At 46.2% G+C, this 20,507-nt stretch overlaps 1 pseudogene; it reads right to left on the bottom strand.

Moving 5' to 3' along the window:
- The window catches only part of LOC131396009 (liver carboxylesterase 1-like), a 30,900-nt pseudogene extending 11,718 nt beyond the window's left edge, over positions 1 to 19,182 (bottom strand).
- Between the last annotated feature and the right edge of the window lie 1,325 nt (positions 19,183 to 20,507).

Genomic DNA, 20,507 nt, shown 5'->3' on the forward strand with positions numbered 1-20,507 from the left:
AACCCTGCAGCCTCCAGGAGACGATTGGGGCTCCTCAATGTAGGCTCCTGAAGTAACCTCTTATCCAGTTATCCCCACCTCTCCATAGTGGAAGTTTCAGTCCAGCCTTCTCTAAAGGGGGCATTTTTGGTAGCGGGAAATGTAAACAAGAAGAGGCTGGCTAGGCTGAGGGGACACAGAGTTGATGACTGTGAACACTGGACTGGGAGTCAGGGGAACGTGTTCCATTCTACATCTGGTCCTTCTGGCTGTGTTCTGCAGACAAGTCACTGCCCCTCTCTGGGCCTCAGCAACATAAACACAAGAAGTTACTCTGAGTCCACAGGGAGAATCCTTTCATTCATATTTAACTGGAGCTTAGAAGTGTCAAGACTAAGTCTTTTAATCAAGAAACCAAAGGTCCTTACCTCTCTGGCATCTGCAAGTAAATCAAGAGTGAGAAATTTCTGTGAAGACAAAAGCAGAGGATGTGGGTGAGAAGCTCCCTGGGAGAAAAGCTGGATACTGGCTCCCCTGGGCCCGAGCACGGGGTGTGGGTGTAGGACGGGGAGGGGAGCTGTGGAGAGGGTGTCTGTGGTTGTGCCTGCCCCACCCTCCATCCACTTCCCCTTCTTATTCCCCGGGTAACAACATCCTAATTTTCCTTTGAGGGACCTCCCTCTTCTCCACTCTCTGTCCATGAATCCAGGCATCTGTATGTGACCTGTTTTCCTGACCATGGAGATTAGTTCAGGAGTGAACATATGTTCATGTCAGTCCAATGGAGTTTACCAAAACTTTTGCAGGAATTATTGGGAAAGAGGGTTTCTAAGCAGATAGGATGTAAGTCTAGAGTGCTGCTCTTGCCTTTAACCTCCTCAGTGGAATAACTTGCCTTAGAGCGAAGCCAACATTGAGAGGTAAAAAGCTGAGGCATGGAGATAGATTCTTAATAGTATCATATGTGCTTCTGGATTCAGCCATGCCTGAGGCCATCAACTCCTGAACTGTAGCTTAGTTTTCAGTTAGCTACCTGAAGAGGCTGTTATATTTCTTTTTCTGCTCTAGGCACTTTGAGATGAACTTTCTCATATTGCAATAGAAAGTCCTGACTCACTCAAGCTCATAGAAAACGACCCTAGCTTACACTTCTCTATGTTGTGTGTTCAACAAGGTTGCACTGATTGAACACTCTAGCCAACAGGTCTGAGCAGTATGCAGGAAGTGACTGAAAAGGGTCCCTCTGTTATGGGTTGTAGCCCTACTATCCCTGGGTGTGTATATGTATGTGTGTGTATGTGTGCTGGGGAGAATGGATAATCATGGAAACACTTCCACATAATCAGAAAATCCAAGAAGGATAACATGTTCTCTCAGGTTCTCTGGATTTTCCCAGTGTCACCAATTCTCCCCTTAAATGCTAGGTCCTCTTGTGCCACATGGAGAATTGCTGTAATAAATTTGCCTCTTTCCAGGCATGAGAAAAAAGTTCTGTTTTAATTCTTTGAACACATTTTTCACCTCATTTGAGCCTGAAAACCCAGGATCCAATTTTAGGGTCACGGTGGACTCAACCCATGGAAATAGAGCAGAGTCCAGTGCTAGAGGCCTGTCCGTGGGGGTCCAGGAGTGTTCTCAGGAGCCCAGGGTCCAGACAGGGAGTCCAGAGGCTCAGGCTACTCCTGAGCTCACATTCACACACTTCTCTCACGAAGGAAATAGTACCTGTTGTCCCTAGATGCTGTATTCTCTGGGCGTCTGTCCTGTTGTACCTTCCCTGTGATGACCCACTGCCATAGCCATCCATCAATCCTCAAATTTTATCTTCTCTGTGAAGTATGCTTGTGACTATAATGAATGCTTCCTATCTCTGTACTCCCAACACACTTATCCCAGGGTGTATATGAGTGTTTTTCTCGTTGAATAGTTTCCTCTGATCAGGGACTATATCAAATTCATGGGTGCATCACCCTCCCTGTTATCCAGCCACACATTTAGTACAGGTAGATGGATAGACGGACAGATGGATGGATGGATGGAGTTTGTTACTACATGGAGTATTGGTGAATTGGATGGATAAGTGCTTATATGGATGATAACTTGCATATAGGAGATGGGTGGCTCATTGATTTTAGAGAGATGGGTGATGGTGTGAAGATATATGGTGGCTGGATGATGCATGGATGATTGATAATACATGAATGAAAGTTATAGATAGATTGATATGAAATTGATAAAATGATATTGATGAATTGCATACATTGGTGGATGGATAGATGGAAAATAAGAAGATGAATCAATAAATGGATGGATGAATGGATGGATGTGTAGTTATCCTAGAATCACAATTGAGGTAGAGTCTAGAAAATCTGGAAAATTGAGCCACCTCATTTGAGCTACCTCGATTGGGCCTTATAATTAAGGTAGTTTCTAAATTAGCCAAATGCATTGTGGCAACCTTTCTGAAAATCTTTGTTCTTAATAGCCCCATCCCCAAAATTCAGTAAGGTAGTTACCTCTGGGAATATGTAATGTTTAATTTGTAAAATATATCTGAAAATAAGATATGCAAAATAGTAAGTTTTGATAGAGCTGGGGGATTATTATACAATTGTTCACTATGTTATTTTTTGACTTTCCTGTGATTGAGATACTTCATAATAGAAAAGAAAAAAAGAAATTCCCCATTCAGATGCAGAGGCTGACATTTCTCCTGAGAGGCAAGACACTGTCCCAGGTAGTTTTTCTGGGGCAAGGGGACAGCCGAATGGTGAACCTGTGGCCAAGTTTACAGGGTGGGGTCTTGCGTGGCCAGGAGAGTGGATGCACCTACCATCCTCTGCAACATCTCCAGGAGCTCCTCCTCTGTCTTCTGGCACAGGCAGTGAACAAGGACAGCTGAGGTGGTGGTTTTACACCCAGCAAACAGCGCAATTTGCTGTAGAGATCACAGGCGAGAGCAGAATGCAAGATCCACATCCCTTCCCTCAGTCAATAAAGAGATGTTCTGTCCCAACCTCAATTTCTAAAGGTAGCAGGGGGGTGGCAGAAAATACTCCCGACCAGCAGCTGTGGGTCCTGGTCCCAGTCGTGCCAATTACACAACCTCTGTCTCTGTTACTTGTCTGTGGTAAAAGGGGCACAGTTATCTCAGAGCTGAACATCTAAGGAGAGACCGCATGGAGCGTGGCGTAAGAGCATGGAGTCCAGAATTACACTGTTTCACAGTGTGAAACAAATTAATGTATTTTACAAATCACATCTGGTTTCAAATATTCGCTCATCTACTTACTAGCCATTTGGCCTCAGGTAGGTCACTTACAAAGTGACTAGAGGAGAAGACGCAGATGGAGAGAAGGCAGGCTCCATCAATGTGGGGCCATGGAGAGTGTGTAGGGCTCCCCAGAGCCTAGTACAGTGTCTGACACAGAATCAATGCTCTCAGGATGTATTTGTTGAATAAATAAAAAGGCACAGAGAGAAGTAGAGGGGAGAGAAAGAGAATGATAAAGAGAGAGAGAAAGAGCAAGAACGAGAGTCTTAGATTCTCTTCATTTTCCCTGTTTCTGCTTCCTGTTTGATAGCAAAATCCAGCCCCATCTCCGCCACGTTTTTCCTTTAAATAAATTCTCCCTTCTCGCGTAAGACTGGTCAAGTGGGCTTCTCTTGTTTGTAACCAAAGAATTCTGAAAAACAGTCTCCAAAGTTCTAAAACTTCCTGGTGTCTTCCTTTCCTCTCCTGCTTACCAGTCCCTCTATGTCTGGCTGCTGCCCCCACCACTCCACAAAAACAGCACTCACAGCGCCACCAAAATGCTCCACAACACCCACTCCAGTGGGTGCTCCTCAGCAGAGTGTCTGTTGCTCACTCTTCCTTGGCTTCCTAACAGCCTCCAGATAAAGACAAAGTCATCACAGGGTCCTGTGCAGCACGGCCCCTGCAGTGTCCCCATCCTCACCTCACTCCATGTTCCCTGTGTTTATTCTGTTCCGGCTGCATCAGCCTTTCTCATTCTCTCTCACTGGAGATAATTCCTCCTGATCAGGACATTTGCACATATTGTTCCCTCTTTCCGGAATATTCTTTTCTCACCAAGTAAATTACCGCTCATCCTTTTGATCTCAACTCGTTGATCACTTTTTTCCAGTAAGTCTTTCTTGATAACCTCCTGCTGCACACCATACTGACTGCTCCTTTTGGATTCTGTTATGACATCAGGTACCTCTGCTTTTTTGCTTTTGTCACAGTTGACATTTTAGAATGTGTTTGATTATGTAATCCTTAATCTGTCTCCTAAATTAGAACGGAAACTTCATAAAGTTGCTAGATATTGGATATATCAAAATTATTCATTGATGAATAAATGAATCAATGAATGAATTCTCCAGGAACGACCCCCAGTCACAAGGTCCTCAGAGAGGGACCACATGGGGCCCACAACCTGCAAGTGGGTTCACCAGAACTCAGACCCTGAGAGAGACAATACTTGGTGACACTCCACTGCCCACTGTCTGGCCCGGCCCCCACGTTGGCACACGTTGGGCAGTGTGATCAGTGGACAGTGCCCTGTGCTGACAGTACAGAATCATGAGCTTGAGGCCCAGCTCTGCCCTGATCACTCTCTGACCTTGACAAGCTGCCTCCACTCTCTGCCCAGTTTGCTCAGCTGGATAACTGGGAGGTTGGGTGAGGGGTCTCCTTGTCCTTCTCGCTCAGCCACTCTCACTTCTGTGATTCTTTGAGGTTGCCAGCTGGACCCCATGGCAGGAAAGGCCCCTGAAGACTCCAGGAGAGCAGAGCAAAGGGTTCAGGGGTGGTCCAGTGTGAGACCTACCTGCGCTGCGGCCTTCGAGTCCTTCTTGACCAGGGCAGCAACGAGGGCCACTCCACTCTCAGAGATGGCCCGGTGGAAGAGGTTCTTGGCCAGTGGAGATAACACCTGAGAGGGAAGGGAGAGGAAGAGATTTTTCGCTCACAGGGAGGGCCCTTCAAGGGCTAGCCCCATCCACAGCTCTGCCCTGCACCATTCCCCTGGAGACCCTGTGGCTCAGTGGACATGACAGGTCCTCTCCTGGCCTGGCCTGTTCCCTAGGCTGACTCTGAGACCCAGCTTCTCCAAGAAAACCTCCCTCAGCTGGAGGGAACCAGGAGCACAGAGCGAGGGACAGAACAGGAAGTGTGTGGTATGTGCGTTTTATAAAAATCGAAAGTATCTGAAATATGCTAAGAAATTCCTAACAACACTTTAAAGACACAGATCCTATTCTGCATTTCAGTTTCTCAGAATATATCCTAAGAAAAATGATCATGGAGGCACACAATTATTTCTACGAATGCTCATGCTGTTTATAAAAGTAAAAGTAGCAAACAACACAATTTTCAATATTATGACATTTGGCAAGTATGCTATTTTTCATTCTTACCGTGAAACACTACACAACTATCAAAAATAAAATTATGGAAGAGTACTTAATGTTTAGGGAAATATTCATGTTCTGTTATAATGCTAAAGTTTTTTTTTTGTTTGTTTAAAAAAATCCTAGATAGATAGATAAGCAGACAGACAGACAGATAGAAGATAGATAGATAGATAGATAGACGTAAAGATAAATAGATGATAGATGATTAGATAGACTGATAAGTAGATATATAGGGAGTGTCATGGAAAAAAGCCTAGAAAAATATGTGTCAAAATGTCCATGGTGAGTATACCTGGCTAGTGGAATTATGGATGACTTTTTTCTTCTTTAAGGTTATTTGTACTTTTCCTTTTTCTTCACTTTATAAAATATGAAAACAATCTCCCTTGAGTATTCAACTTTGAAGCCAACACATGTTTTAATAATACTGTTAAAGAGCCAACCCTCTGCTCAACGATGAGGCAGCTGGAGGATTCCTTACAGATTGCAGCACCTTCTAAGCTGGTTTTCCATCTTTGCTCCCCTCAGAGTCTCCCTCAGCCCCATTCCCACTAGCAAGACATCCCAGAGAGTGCTACCCTCCTTCCTGGGCGTGGACAAACATTCAAACTATCTCAGAGGAGGCCCCTGACCTGATCTAAGTGCTCATGTCCCATTGACATGTATATGGCTACAAGCCAAACTATGACACTCTGCACAACCCTCAATGTTGCCTCCTGTTATTCATAATTTATACCCACCCCTACGTCCCAAGAGAGTGAGGTAAGTCCTAATGTTAAAATGATTAGGAAGGAGAGAGAGAGCTCAACCAAGTTAGAAGAGGCGCAATGTTGCAGCTGTGGCTGAATATTTTTACGGCCCCGGGATGCTAGGTGAGCTCTGAGCTTCCTAGGGGATAAAGAGAGTTTGGCCACTAGCTCTCCACAATCTGATACTGTGCAGAAGAGCATCAGCCTAGAATCCTGATCTTGCAAATACAGGTGCCCATGGCTAGATTTGGCTGGTCTCCATGGTGTCCCATCAATAGCCACATCACATCCAGGAACACTTACAAGAACAGAAACACTTAGACCTCTCGCTGACTCTCCAAAGATGGTCACGGAGCCTGGGTCACCTCCAAAGTTGGCAATGTTCTCCTGGACCCAGCGCAGTGCGGCCACCTGGTCCAAGTGACCCCAGTGTCCCTGGCTGTGTTTGTCCCCTGTGCTATGAGTAAGGGAACAGGGTGGGATGGGAGCAGAGACATCATGGCAGGGCTCTCAGGACCATAGATGGCGCTATAGGTGAGCCTTCTGGAATAAGACGGGGCTTCCACAGCCCTAACCCAGGGGTCTTCACCTGCCTTCCTCTCCTGCAGCATTGTTCTGTTGTGGGCTCTACAGTCCTTCATCCGCATCTATCTATTGAGCATCTACTATGTGCAAACACTGTTCTAAGAGCCAGGAACCCATCTGAGAACAAAACAGGCAAACCTCTGAGTACACAGAGCTCACACTATGGATCATAAACAAAGAAACAGATAAGTATAGAATATAATGTCAGGTAGTGAAAGTGCTTCCAGGAACAATAAAACTTGGTAAGGGGAAAGGCAGAGGTGTGGCAGTGGAGTCCTATCTCAGATGACATGACCAGGGAAGGCCTCTTTGAGGCTATGGTAGTTGAGTAGAGACCTGAATGAATGAGTGCAGAGCCTTGCAAATATCCAAAGAAAGGAATTCCGGGTGGAAGAAACAGGAAGTGCAAAGGCCCTGGAGTCCAGTGAACAAAGTATGAGTATAGGACATGCAGCTAGAGAGGACCATATGCGCCTTGGTAAGGGTGTCAATGTCACTGTAAGCAAGGAGAGAAGCCACTGCAGGGGAAGGACAAGAGTCTGTTTATGTCTTAAATGATCACTCTGACTACTGTGTGGATCATAGAGAGTATAAAAGTAGCAGGATTATAAAAGTGAAGGTTATTATAGTAATCCAGGAGAGAGACACAGAAGGCTTTGATTAGGGTTGCTGCAAGGGAGGAGGTGAGAAGGGGCTGGATTCTGAATATTCTCTAAAGGTGGAGCCAAGAGGATTTGCTGACCTACTGGATGTGGGTTGTGAGACAAAGAAGAGAGTCAAGGCTGACAAGGGACTTTATCCTGAGCAACCGGAAGGATGGAGCTGCCAACAGCTGAGCAGGGGGCACTGTGGGGAAATTCGGAGTGTTTTGGGGAGAGGGGCAGTGGGAGTCAAGGGTTATATTTATCCAAGTGAAATGTGAGGTGCCCTTTAGACATCCCATGGTGACAGCTGGAGGTAGAAGGAGGTAGACAATGATGTGCTTCTGGGTTTCAAAGGAGAAGTTGGGGCCAACATAGGCAGCTATGAAAGTACCTCTGAGGTCACTCAGGGCAGGAGTGAAGATGGAGAGGGAGACATACACAGAAGCCCTTGGATGGGGACCAGGAAGGTACACTGAAGGGGTTGAGACGGAGCAATCCACGCGGTAGGAGGTGGCCAGGAGCCAAGAGAAGGAAGCATTTCAAAAACGTGTGAGCAATTGTCTGTGGATGCTGCCCAGATGGTGTGTGGATGTTTGCCAAGGTTGGGCCATGAGCTGAGGGGTCATTGGTGACCTCAGCCGGAATAGTCTGGTGGCATGGTTGGAGTGAAAACCTGATTGACATAGGTTTGAGGATAGACTGGGAGGAGAGGGGCGGGGATCCCTAATGTAGCTGTTTAACTGTAACAGGGAGCAGAGAACCGGGCCGTTTGTAAAAATGATGGCAGTCTCAATGAAGACATACATCCTGGGACATGACTCACTTGGGGTTATATCCCCCAGCTCCATAGGTCTTTCCAGTGAGGAGCCCACTCCTCCCCCATTCCACACATCAGGAATCCTAGGGTCAGAGGTCCTGGGGCTGGTGCATTCAGAAAAGGCTCATAGTAACTGTCCTTCAGGAAACCTGGTCCTGTTTCCACGGAGAGGAGATGGAGAATTCTCTAGCCTTGACTTATGAATATGCCAGATGCAGAAGGAAATGGGATGAGTGGACCTGACATTCCTGGGAGGGTTGTCCACTGGGATCAGATTCTACAACAACCTCCCAGCTCCAGCCACCCCTTTCTTCATCCACAAGCATTCACTGCCATGAGTCTGCTGCTTCCTTACTTTCCCGCAAGGTAAGATCCGTAAGCCTCTGACTGCTGTGCTGCATGCTAACTGGCATTTTAGAGGTTGCAATGAGCTGGGGCAGCACAGGTGAAAAGGAGATGAGCATTTCAGAGAAGATAACATTTGAGTTAGCCAGCCCTGGTGGTCTAGGCGTTAAGATTCAGTGCTGTCACCATTGCAGCCCAGGCTTGTTTCCTGGTCAGGGAACCACAACACCCATCTGTTGGTTGTCATACTGTGGCGGCTGCATGTTGTTGTGATGCTGAAAGCTATGCCACCAGTATTTCAAATACCAGCAGGGTCACCTATGTTGGACAGTTTTCGGCGAAGCTTCCAGACCAAAGCTGACCAAGAAAAAAACCCGAGCCATCCAGTTCTGGAAAAATGGTCCATGAAAACCCCATAAATAGAAGCAGAGCACAGTCCGGTACAGTGCCAAAAGATGAGAGGATGATGCAAAGAGACAGAGTAGGGTTCCAGTCTTCCTCACATGGTTGCTAGGAGTCAGAATTGACTCAACAGCACTAACAACAAACATTTGAGTAGGATCTTGCAGGATGAATAAAAGTGTGTCAGGTAGAATGAGCATTCCAGGCTAGGGAACAGCACATGCAAAAGCTCAGAAGAAAGTGGACCAGTGTGGCTGGGGAAGGAGAAGGTAGATGGAGCCCAATTATGAAGGAATTGGTTGACTTACTAGGGAATTTAGCAAAGATCCTCTTGAGGGCCGACAAGACCTGAGTGGGCACCTAGCATCCTTGCTTTAGGAACCAGTGTGCAGTGAGAAGAGTCCGATGTCTTACCTGAAGAATCCCCAGATGCCCAGGCGGTACTGAATGGTCACCACCACCACGTTTTCATGGGCAGAGAGGGGCAGCCCATCATAGGTGGATGCTCCACCCATAACCAGACTACCTCCGTGGATCCACACCATCACCTGGACAGGGAGGGAAGCAACATCACTGGTTATAGGAAGCAGATCTGAGAAGGACCTCAAGAGGTCATCTGGTTTGGTTGCCTACCTCTTAGCAATGACCCAAGGAGGCCATTACACAAAGTCCACCAGTGCCCCTAAATTTGGAGCAGGCAATTTCTCTCCTCCCCCACTCTGTCAGCTGGGGCTCAGGCTACCACCCCTGGTTGCCCCTGCCTGTTTTCCTGGCCTCAATGCCACCTCTTCCCAGGCCTCTTCATGCTGAGAACACCATCACTGACACATTCAAGGCTAAGGGTGTCATCTCCCCAACATTCCCACCATCCTCATGTCATCCTCCCCCAGCTCAGCATACTCTGCATGCTGCACCCTTGTATTTCAGCTTTACCTTAGTCACCTCTTATGCGCTGAATTAAACTTCTCTCACGTGTGAATGATTATCTCCAGAAGCACACATGCCCGCAGTGTTATGTCTTCCTAATATGCCTTCCCTCTGCCTCCTCCTGATTCCACTGCATCCCCAAATTCTACCCATCCTCCCAAGCCCAGCCTTAAAGGCCCCTCCTCTAAGAAGTCCTCAGTCACTTGACTAACGTGATCTGAGAACCTACTATATGCCAGAGAATGTGATAAGAATCAAGGATGAGAGTGGACATAACAATTTATAACACATGGCTCTTGCATTTAAATATCTTGCATAGCAGGGAAGTGAGAGTGGCTAAAATAAAAACACTGTAATAATTTTGCTAATAAAAAAAAGAACTCACAGCACAAACTATGTGCCAAGTACTGTTCTAAGCATTTAAAAGTAAACCATCCATGAGGTAGGGACTACTATTGTTCATTTAACAGCCAGGAAAACTGAGGCACTTAACCTGCCTGAGGTCGCAACAGCTAATGAGCGGTGGAAGCAGGAATTGAGCCCATGTCATGTGGACCCAGAGTCCACCTGTTGAGCTGCCTAGCGCACTGCAGCCGATGTCCAAAGTGCACTTGGTTGGCTGCTAGAGAAGGAGTAAGATCTTCCCTTCAACTCTAAGTGGTGTGTCGGGAACACTTGGTGGTATACTTTGTCAGGCACTGAGTTAAAGCTTGATATTCCCAATTGAATACTCATATGTGATTATTGCAGTTGTGAGGAAATAGACCCAGGTCTCTTAGAGAGCAAATGGCAAAACCAGGATTTATAACGAGACCATGTATTTCCAGAACCTGTGTCGTAACTAGAGGTTCTCCTGCCTCCAGGTTCCCAGCATCCTTGTTCCTCCCACACTTCTGATCCCTGAATGTGAGTCATCTCAGAGTGAAGGCTGAGCCAAGGTCAGGTCAGCAGTGATTTGCTGAAGTTAGTCTCTGTCTGTGCAGCCCAGATGGTAAGATCCTTAAAGGTAGGGACTGCTTGGTAATGGTTTTATGTTCCTCTTTTCTTCTAACACCCAAGTCTAGCTATGTATATGGGGCACTGAGTACATAATGGAAAAATGAACGAATGAGTGAATGAATGCGTAAACCCCTGCCCCTACCTCTTTGGGCCAAGTATGTGCAATGCCGCTTCTAGTCACAAGTTCACAGATGCCTCCTCCACTCCTGGGCATCATGCCAGCTTTGTCCTGGGAGATGGCTGGGTGCTCACACCCCTCCCTTCTCCACCGCCGGGATCCCCTCATTTTCCAGCAGACCCTCCCCACCCTCCAGCATGGTCCGGAAGCCTGCCCCATCTCTGGGCCTCCCTTTATTCACGAAATGCTGATTCACTGTGTCATCAGCCCAGGCCAAAGACAATTAGGGGGGGAAATAAGCTACAACATAATCCTAGATACTTGGGCAAAAGCAAAGGAAAGTGCTTCTTGTATTGACCCACATTCTGCCCCCAGATTTCCATCAAAGGACAACATCATAGACTGATCTTTGTGTGCTGAGGAAAAACCACACACAGGCACAATTTCCTAGTCTGCGTCAAAGAGCACTGGTTTGAAAATCAGATGACTCGGGCTTTCATTCTGCCAACCCTAGGTGTGACCTTGGTTTCCACTCTCTGGGCCTCAGTTTCTCTACCTGTAAAGGTAGGGTTGGGTTGTTGGCTTACCTGTAAGATTCCTTCAGCTCTAACCTTGTTAGAAATTATGTCTTAGCTACCCTGGGTGTCAGAGTCCCAATCTGGCAACCAAGAGTAATCATGTTTCCTCTATTAGCATAGGAAAACTTGGAAAAATTGAAAGGTACATTTCAGATGTACAGCAAACTCCCCAAAAGATCCTATGTCTGTCACCGGGGAAACTGAGGTTGAAGGGGAGCAGGATAAGCCACCTCAAAATACGTCATTTTGGTATACCGATTATTTTGAAATAAACATACTTAAGAAAAATTCCTAGGAAACAACCAGTGTGAGGAGGACACTCTAACCTACTTTTGTTCCCCTGAAAGCAAGAAATAAATCTCCCAAGAGAAGGGTACCCTCCCTGAACCTGGAGGGTAAAAGACATCCTTATCACCACAGTTAGGAAGTTCAAGGCTGAGAAGGCTGTATAAACAAACTTTGTTACTTCCTCTTTAACTTTCTACTCCAACCCAAACCCCTACGCTTTGTCAAATCTTCAAAAATAATTGTTTCTTTGTCTCAAAGGTATAAATGCTGCTTGCTTTGCTCACTTCTTTGATGTTCAAATTTTTGTAAGCTCCTGTATATACGAAACTAAATTTGTATTTCTCCTGTTAATCTATCTTACGTCAATTGAATTATTAGGCCAGCCAAAGAACCTAGAAGGGAAGAAAGGAAAAATTTTCATCCCCTGCAGTTTCCTGTGGTCAAGTGGTCTGGCTGTGGTGGATAAAGAAACCCCTGAGGCCCCTGAAACAGCCTTAGCTGGTGATGTCCCCACCCAAAACTGCCTTCATCCTCTTCCAGTCTCCACCAGAAGATCCTGAAGGCTGGAACTCACCAGCTGTGACCAGTGCGTCCCCCTGCTTACCGGCCGCCTGCTTTTCTTCGTCAAGTCAGCGGGAGTGTAAACATTTAGGTAAAGACAGTCTTCAGAAAACTTGAGGGTAATGTTCTCCTTTCTGTTGGTAAAGAGCTCTGAGAGCATCTGCCCCGCCACTGGCTCCTGGGAGCACCTGGGAGCAGCAGGGAGAAAGAACAACTCCTGATGGTCAATCAGAAGTAAGCAAGGAGATGTCTGTTATGATCAGGCTGGACCTTCAACTGGGAGCGTTAGGCCTGTAATAGAGTTGCTCTTACCATACCTGAGACACTGGAATTGGTAGGAGGCTGCCTGGGGATCCGGGTGGGGTCTGTGGGGCTCACTAACGTCTTCCAGGACTGTGTATAGGGAGGAGGCCTGGTACCTGTCCTCTTCCCAGAGCATTCGGGATGCCCTGGGTCAAGGAGAAGAGGCTGCATATACACCTGGGAGAGGACCAGTTGCTTCATGTCATGGACACAGCCTGGCTCTCCACTGGGATCTGTAGGTGAGCTGCAGTGTGACCGTGTTCCTCCATCAGGTAAACCAGGAGTTCTAGTCAAGGGGAGACTTCCATAAATCATGAGAAGTCACTCAACTGGCAGGCATTTAGGGTATACAACAGGTCAGGGATGAAATACTTGTGGGGCAACATTAAAAGAACTGTGTTGTAGTCCTGCCACAGCCAGTAACTTGCTGTGTGGCCTTTGGGTAATGCTTTCCCTGCTCCAGGATTCAATCTCCCAGGTCTAGGTGAGGGAGTGATTTCTGTAAGTGTCTTGCAGCCCTGACATATTAATATTCTATCATCCACCATACCAGGCAAGCACTACTTGTTGCTCTAATAACTTATATCTTAAAGATCCAAGATAGATTATAATTGGTAACATTTCCTGAGTCCTCCCAGCATGTCGGGTGTTGTACTCCTGGTGTATTAACTCATTTAATCCTCAAATCAGCCCCACGACATAGATTCTATTATTATCAAGATTTTATAGACAAGAAAATTGAGACAAAGAGAGGTTAGAAATCCTTCCTTCACACAGCCAGAAAGATCCATACTATGGAGTGCTTATGTTTCCAAGGATATCATAAGCCACATTTTCTGATTTCAATGTACTCAGATGGCAGGCGTCACTGCCTCCAGTGTGTAGATGAGGAAACAGAGACGATAACGTGCTTGGATGGCACAGCTGTCAAGTGTCAGAGTTAGAGCCTGCAAAGACAACTTGCTGATCTCCATTCTTGAGGAACATTCCCCAGATAACCAAGAGCAAGGGGCACAATATTCATAAAATAAAAAATTCAAATGTCAGAAAAAGGGGAAAAGAGGGAACATTGCTCGTATTCAAATGAATGCAAAATAAATAGCAAATGTATATATACACACATTTTTAATAATAATAGTAGTCTCTATTGTTTTGCCTAGCCATTTGTCAAAAAAACATATTTTAAAAACCCCAAGAATTGCCAAAGGTCTAGAGAATGGAGGTCTTCAAATATTAATGGAAGGAGTGTAATTGGAAAACTTCTGGAGGGAAATTTAATGAAATGTGTACATTCTTTGACTCAGAAATGTCATTTCTTTGAAACTCTCCAATAATGTTCATGAGTGCACATAAAGATTTAGCTATAGATTGTTCATGAGAGTGCTATATATATTATCAATAACATTGAGAACAACAAGTATGACCCCAAATAAGAGATCAGGTAATTAAATTATGATTCAATACTCAAGGTAATGCAGCTATTAAATGTCAGGCTGTGATATTTAATGACATAGAATGATGTTCATCATATAGCTATAAATGTGCAAAGGAGACATCCGAGCTATCTGTACAGAGTGATGGGATATTGTGATTATAATAAGAAATACCTGTTTGTTCTTTGTCCAGTGTCTGGCACAGGACTCCTAAAACCCCTGGAACTTCCTAAGAGATGAGAACCATAGAGCTGTGTTTGTTATATTAATGAGGTGACTTTTGACCCTCAGCTAAGGGTGTGGGCTGTTTGCCAGGAAACCAACCAGTGATTAGAGGGTTGGAACTTTCAGTCTCACTCCCCCGACCTCTTGGGAAGGGAGAGGGGCTGGAGGTTGAATCAACGGTCAATGATCAATGATTAAATCAATCGTGCCTATGTAATGAACCTCCATTAAAAAAAAGGACAGGGCTTTGGAGAGCTTCCCAGTTGGTGAACTAGAATGCTTCCACGTGCCACTCTGACAGGCCCCAACTCCACAAGGACAGAAGCTCTTTTCTTCAGAACCTCACTCTATGAATCTCTTCATTTGCTGTTGATTCATATCCTTTTATATCCTTCATAATAAACCAGTAACCTAGTGAGTAAACTATTTCCTGAGTCTGTGAGCCACTTTAGAAAATCAATGGAACCCAAGAAGGGGGTCATGGGAACATCTGATATATAGCTGGTCGGTCAGCAGCACAGGTAGCAACCTGGACTTGTGATGGGCATCTGAAGCAGAGGGCAGTCTTTTGGGATTAAGCTCTTAACCTGTGGTATCTGATACCATCTCCTGGTAAATAGTGTTAGGATTGAGTTGAGTCGTAGGACACCCAGTTGGTGTCTGAGAATTTCCTTTTTGGTATGGAAAAAAACACATGCACACATGTTGAAGTGGGTGCAGAATAATTTGTGATTATTTAGAGAGAAAATATGCAACAGATAAAAGACTAGAAAAACAGTATCTAAAACATGAGTAGCAGTTCTTTCCAGAGTGAAATCATATGTGTTTTTCATTTTCACACCTTTCCTTACCTGTGCTTCCTCACTCTTATGTAATAAGTATGTATTACACTTGCAATCAAGAAATAAAAAGTGAATATTATTTTTAAAGGAAGGAAGAAAGGAAGGGGGAAGAGTAGAGAAGAGGAAATTAAAAAACAAACAAACAAAAAGAAGGCAACAGGAGGCGGGATCCTGAAAATTTCCGGAAATGCCTTGCTGAGATGAATAAGGTCTGAATGGATGCATGACGGCATCCAGAGGTCTTGGGGGGTCCTGTGGGGCTTCTTTGCCCAATTGCCAGAGTGAAAAGGACACATCAACCCCTGTGTTGTAAGTGACTAGGTGTCTAGGCAGACCTGGGAGTAGAAAACTTGCCTGGTTAACACTCCATAGGACTCCCCACACAACACTTCCTGGCCCACCCCACTCACCAACTATGGCAAAGTTCAGGACAGCAGAAAACAGAACCACTACTCCTGATTAGTCACATTTACCCAACTTTTAATTTTTTCCACAGCACTTTTCATATTCTAACACATTACATAATTCATATCTTAATTTGCATGTTGTTTATTATCGGTCTCGCCTCTTAAAATGCAAGCTCCATGAAGATGGGATCTTTGTTCTGTTCACTAATCGATCCCAGGAACTGAGGAAATGCCTGGCACACAGTAGGTTATCAATCACTACGTGTGGAATAAAGGGCTCCAGAATGTTGCTAGAGTTCTGGAATGTCTTTAAGGATCTACAGTATCTTGAGAATTCCAGAGCAAATTATTAGCCACTCAGAGGATAGCCTTGGATCCTTCCTGCATCACTTTGAGGCAAACACCCCACTGAAAGATGCCAAAGCACCCCCCCCGGCTTACATCGGAGGGTAGGAGGTGGTGTTCTTCACAACGTGCCATGGTTCTGCAGGCTGCGGCGGAGCGAACCTCAGGGGTCCAAGAGGGGGCTTGGCAAAAGGGACGCCCAGGAAGAAGGCCATGGGCTGTGCAAATCCTTCTAAGCTGACGTACTTTCCCAGGACCTTGCCCTGCACGGTGTCCACAACAGGCGGCGAGGATGGGTGTCCTGCTCGACATGGAGAGGAAATGAGGACAGATCAGAGGTGAAAGGTTTGACCTAGATTCCAGGTGGGTCTTGCCACTTTCGCCATGTGACCTTGAATGAGTGACCTCAACTCTCTAGGTCTCAGTTTCTTCTTATGTAAAAGAGAGATGATGTTAACTGTCCTTCCTACATCATAAGGCTATCTAAATGAGCAAATTGGAATAGGAGGTAACATAGCATCCAGTGAAAAGTAAATGCAAGAACGAGAGCTGCTGGGAGTGAACAGTCACTGGGTTTCCACTCTCAGGAGCCTCTGGAAACAATTATCCACTAGGATCCTGGCTCTGAGCTGCATGCTGGATGGGAGGACGAACAAGAGGCGGCCCCTCTCCTCAGAAGCTCTGAACCTTGTAGGAAGAATGAACCACATACATACTTGAACCTCCTTCTGGAAAGAAAGTGGTCAGTGTCCTGAGAGAGGCACCAGTAAGGTCCTATAGGAGTTAGAAGAGGGAGCGAGGGCTTCTATTGGTGCTATCATGGAGAAGGTGACCTTGGAGCTGGGACTTGCAGCAGGGGGAGGACTGAGCAAGGGGAGACGGAAGAGGGGGTATAAAGCAGAGAAGAGAATGTGCTGAGGCTCTGAGACAGCAAAATGCAAGGCCTGCCCGAGGAAGAGTGATGGACCATTTGAGCCAGAGGGAGTCTGTGGGGAGGGGAAAAGAATCCTGGGGTGAGAGAGGTTCATGTCTGGGAGGACCTCAATTGCCAGGCTAAGGGTTTGGGCTTTATTTAGTGGGTGAATGAGCAGCAGAGGACAGTTCTGGAGTGCGGGAGAGTGACACAATCAGCTTGAAGAGGGTTCTTCTGGTGGCTCTGAGCAGGGTCATCCAGAGCAGGCGAGACGGGGGCTCAGCTTCCTCTCTGTTCCATTCTTGTGGAGCAGACAGTGCTTCCTCACTGAGCTGAAATTCACCTCCCTACAGGTTCCCTATCAGCCCTGGTTCTACCTGCTGTGGGACCATCCTGAGCTGTCGTGGGGCAGGCGGCCTTTCAGACACTTCCTCGTGCCCCCCATCCCTCAGGTCTTCTCTGGTCCATCCTCAGTTTCTTTAAGCTTTCCTCATAGGAAATGATTTCTAGTTTCTCATCCTCCCAATTGCTCTCCTTTATATGTAGATATAAGGTCAACATTTCCCTCTAAGTGTGTGGCCAGAACAGAAAGAATACCCACAGATTTGTTCCTATAGAAGAATATCCAATGCTAACCTTCAAGGGAGATGAAGTGGACAGAGGCCAGATTGTCAAGAGTGGAATAGTGGGTGATGGGGTAGAGACATCAGCAATAATGGTGAGAGCAGCAGTTACCATGTATGTTATAGGTAATGTTTGTATACTGAGCACTTCCTATGTGCTGGATGTGCATTCCAGGTCATTTAAATTAATCTCCTCAAACGCCTGGCTAGGGAGCTGTTCATATGCCCATTTTACTGACAAGGAAGCTGAGGTAATGGAAGCAGCCAGTGTGGACTTTATGAAGATGGAAATGGAATGGTCTTGCAAGGGGGAACCATTGGTAAAGGACTTATCCCTCTAATTTGGTTCTTACTCTGCCCTTACACTCAGTTCCTGGCCTCTCACACTGTGATACCACTAGAAAGAAGATAGACTCCAGATGGGCCTGGGCTGTCAGGACATTGATGGCCAGAGCACTGGCTCTGGACTCAGGAGTCACAGAGAAAGTCCAGAGTGTGATTTTCCAGTTGACCTTGGACAAGGCCATTTCCCTGTCTGAGTCTCAGTTTCTCCATCCATCAAATGGCACAGAGGGCCCCTGCTGCACCCTTGTATTAACCATGTCTTTTAGTATCTGTGCTTGATGCTTGGACATCTGGGGCCTTGCCGACACTGGAGGGACTGCCTCTCCCAGAGGCAGCCATTGCTAGAGATGGGAATCAGGTTGTCCTTCCAGCATGCCACAGCCCAAACTCCAATCACCCTCTTTATCAGGCTTCTGCCCTAATCACACAAGGCCAGGTACCTGACAACTGCAGACAGCCCCGAGGCCCCAGAGCTCATTGAAATTGTTCAGTTTGCCAACCCAATACTTGCTTACCCCTTCCTCCCACAGCAACCATGAAAAAGACTCTTGCCCACAATTCCTCCTCCTCCCTCTGCATTCTGAACCACTGGTGCATCACCTTGTGACCCACCACGGTGGTGACATGCCCCCTCCCCTTGGGAACTGTGAGTAACAGACTATCTTCCAATGGCAGTCTACTCCTGCTCTGTTGGTCTTACCATGCCTCAAACTTCTATTAATATACTATGTTTTAAAACATCCACTTTTCTTAATGAACCCTGAATTTGCACTCCATGGCAGGAAATATGCTCTTTACATTTCCTCCTCACAACAGCCCGGTGTGGTAGGTACTGCTGTCATCCACATTTTAGAGGGGGAAACCAAGGCACAGAAAAGTGAAATGCCTTGCCTAAGGACACAGAGCTAGTTAAGTACTGAGCTGGGACTTGAACGTGCACACTCTGGAACCAGAGTTGATATTTATATTCTGTTAAGCCGCTCTCCAGGATTTGGCCTATCTGGACTGACATCAAGGGGAAATAAACTGAGTTCTTCCAAGACCTCATCTGGAGGCATGAGGTTAGCTGGTGCCCTCCTGTGCGTGGCTGAGGCAGCTGAGGTCTCAGGTGTTTATCCTCCCCCAGATGGGGCTGTCGGGGCTGGGCACTCCAAGACTGGATGGTGGCCTGCTGTGGAACCGGACCTCTGACGCCTCTGACCCATAAACAACTCTCTCAATTTGTCCCTGGACAAGGATTTCCAAATGTGCCCCCACAATTTATATTTCAGAAGGACTCACCCCAAGCTGTGGAAGTGGTCAGGGAGACCAGGACCAGAGTGAAGTGCCACATGGTGGAAGGACAGCAGCTCCTGGGCCTGTAGGTCTCAGAGCCTCTGGGAGGGGCTGTGCAGTCAGGCCCCAGAGCCCCAGCTCCCACCCCGCCCCCAGCTCCCAAACCCCAGCCAATAGCCTAATCAGGGATAAAAGTTCTCTCCCTTCCAAAGATCACTGTGGGCTTTGTCTGAGCCTCTAAGCCACACTTCCCAGAGTTTACCCCCTTTTATCTGAACAGCAGGGACTAAACTCTCCAGTTAAGACAGTCACAGACTCTTGTTACATAAGGGCTTCTTCCTTCCTAGACTCTAACCTTAGTGCACTGTGAACTTCCCAGAGGCAGGCACAAGAAACAAAAGCCTTCAGACAAGTCTTTGCAGAGGTTTTGGTGAGGTTCCCAGAACCAGCTTGAAAACTGTTAGAGCAGCTCCCAGCCCCGCAGCTGCTCAGCTGGGAAACTGAAGACAAATCTCTCAGATTCCCTGGGCTCTACTTCATAGAGCTCCATGTTGCCAAGTTTGGAATCATCTTAAATTTCATCCAGTCTCCCTTCTGATGCCAAAATTGACTTTACAATATTCCTGTCAAGTGACTCACTTTTTTGTCCCACTCCTCCAGGGTCGGGGAACTCACTACCTCTAGAGGCAGGGTTCTTTGGCCAGAATGTTCTTACAGCAAGGAACTGCATTCCTCCACAGTCCACGACTCTATTTATTCACTCTCCCATCAAACCATCCTTCCATTTATTCATTATTCTATTGATTCATTCATTCTCCAACCATTTACCAAATGCCTGGCCGTAGGCTAGGTAGTATAATATAAAGATGAAATCAAGACATGTTCTGTCTCTTCAAGGAGCTCACCACGTAGTAGATAAGACAGATGGGGTGGGAGTGGGGGGTTTGTATTGCAATGCAATGTTCAAGCACCAAAATTAGAGGGATGCAAAATGCTCCGGGTGTACCTGGGAAAGTGTCCTTTACCTGCTGGGGACACGAGAAAGATGCTCAAAGCTTGTTTCATAGAGTCATTCTATGTCCAATAACAGGAAATTTGTTAAAGACGCTCTGGTACAGCTGGCTAAGAAATACTATACATTCACTCAAACGAGTGATGCACACCTCTATTTATGATAAGAAAAGACAGTCATGATCTATTGTTAAGGGACAAAAAACAAGTTATAAAATAGTTACAGCTGCTTTGGGAAACAGTGTGGCATTTCCTCAAAAATTAAACCCAAGGTTACCACGTTTCACAGCAATTCCACTCCTATGTAATTACCCAAGGTAATTGAAAACATGTCTATACAAAAACTTGTATGCAAATAGCCACACTATTTGT

This window comes from Diceros bicornis, chromosome 32, assembly GCF_020826845.1.
Source record: "Diceros bicornis minor isolate mBicDic1 chromosome 32, mDicBic1.mat.cur, whole genome shotgun sequence".
Taxonomy (NCBI): Eukaryota; Metazoa; Chordata; class Mammalia; order Perissodactyla; family Rhinocerotidae; genus Diceros; species Diceros bicornis.